The 1,819-nt window shown below is 38.2% G+C and overlaps 1 protein-coding gene across 1 annotated transcript in view; it reads right to left on the bottom strand.

Annotated features, from left to right (window-relative positions):
* The window catches only part of SIM2 (single-minded family bHLH transcription factor 2), a 54,014-nt gene that overhangs the window by 38,291 nt on the left and 13,904 nt on the right, over positions 1–1,819 (bottom strand). The window lies entirely within an intron of this gene.

The raw sequence follows: 1,819 nt of genomic DNA, 5'->3' as shown, positions 1-1,819 counted from the left end.
GAAGGAAGGAAGGAAATACAATTTTCTCTAAATTTGCCCTTAAAAAGCGCTGGCTGCTCCTTTTCATGCCAGACACAGGTGGGGACTTTCTGCAGGAACACCCCATACCCCATTTTTTTTGTCAGAGAGGAAGGAAAACTCAAAATCTCCCTGTGAGTCATGCCTGGAAATTCTTCTGTTCATTTGTAATTACAAGGGGAGAAGCATCCTGCAAATGTCCAGAGGTGTCTTCATAAATATACAAATCACCTGCATTAAAAAAAAAAATCTAAAAACTCTTATGGTGATGGACATTTCCTTGTCAGAACATGACAAAAATTGCCACTCTGGGGTCAGTGTTCAAACCAAAAGGAGCATCACTTACAACCCTCTTTTTATTATTTTATTTTTGGCTAAGAGTGATTTTTTTTTTCTCTGAATGTTTTGCCCTTGGAATGAAAACGTTTTTAACAGAGAATTTACCTTCCAAAAAAAAAAAAAAAAGAAAAAGAATTAATGGGTGGCTGTGTGTAAACAACTTTTCCCTTAGATATAGAGACTTTCTTACATAAAAAACACAAGCAAGCTAACAAACCTCATGAAATGTGGTTGATATTTTCTCTTTAAAAGTGTGTCTCATGGATATCTCTCACTTTTCCCAAAATCATCACCTTTTTAAAAACTATTCCTCATGGAAATGCACGTTTTTCCAGAGGATTCACAGGCCCAAGGTCAAGGTTTTATCCAGAATTTCATTTTTATCCCAGGGTTTATGTCTAAAATCCAAGCCTAAAATTCTTTGTGAGATAACGACTGGTTTTCCTCGTTAGATGCACAGAAAAGTGTTTTATTCTGATAGGTTTATTTGCAAGCCCAGGAAAATCAGCAGGAGATGAAGGTACAACACTGCCCCCAAATCTGACTTCAAAAATTGACTTTAAAACACAAAGCCACCAGCAAGGAGATGGGGGTGCTGAGCAAGAGTCAAATAACCAAAATACAGATCCATAATTTGGGATCTCACCCCCTACCCCCACTAGGCAGGGCACACTCAGGCTCTTTTAAAGCCTACAATGAAACCCTGAAAACTTGAAAAAAAATATATCAATTATATGGTTCAATTCATCAAGCTAAAATCCCATGCCTCAGGTTATTAAAGCAGCTTCCTTGATGCAGTTTTTAATAGCTGTAAATACCAAAAATCAGCATTTCCTACTAACAGGGGGTTTATGTGGAACTCAGGTATTTTTTTCCAGCCATGGAATGATTCCTAATAAACACACAGGATTAAGTAGATGGAATCTAGAGCAAATAATGACATATTTTACCTCTCATAGACTCATTTGGTGAAAGCGAAATAAACTCCTGGAAAAGTTCAGGTGTTTGTGGTTAAATAGTTCAAGATTTATCAAAAGTCAAAGATAAGTCTGGCTCCCTCATGGATCCAGAAAATTGCTGGAATAAGCTCCAGACCTACAAAATAAAATTAAAAGATGTCTTTCCCCATTGTTTCACAAGCAGATTTTCCTCTCCTTTTTTGTGCCTTTGGGCTCTGAGGGGAAAAAAAAATATTTGGGGAATTTGAAGCTGTTTGTTATCCATGGAAAAAAGAGGCAAGGAATTGGCTGTCCCAACCAGTACAAGTCAGTTCATCCCTGGGCTGAGGCCAGCTGGGATGAGGTGGAGGAGGGGGTCCTACAGCAGAATTTACCATTTTTACTGCTGCAGCTGGGAGCAAATCAAACTCCAAACCACAAATGAAGTGGCAGGGCCACAAATGAAGATGTAGATTTTCACAAACTCCGTTTCTGAAACAAAGTCATGCTTAAAAACAATCCTT

The sequence above is a fragment of the Corvus brachyrhynchos genome, unplaced genomic scaffold (genome assembly GCF_000691975.1).
Source record: "Corvus brachyrhynchos isolate BGI_N302 unplaced genomic scaffold, ASM69197v1 scaffold434, whole genome shotgun sequence".
NCBI classification, from domain to species: Eukaryota; Metazoa; Chordata; class Aves; order Passeriformes; family Corvidae; genus Corvus; species Corvus brachyrhynchos.
This window is presented reverse-complemented; position numbering and strand designations above follow the sequence as displayed.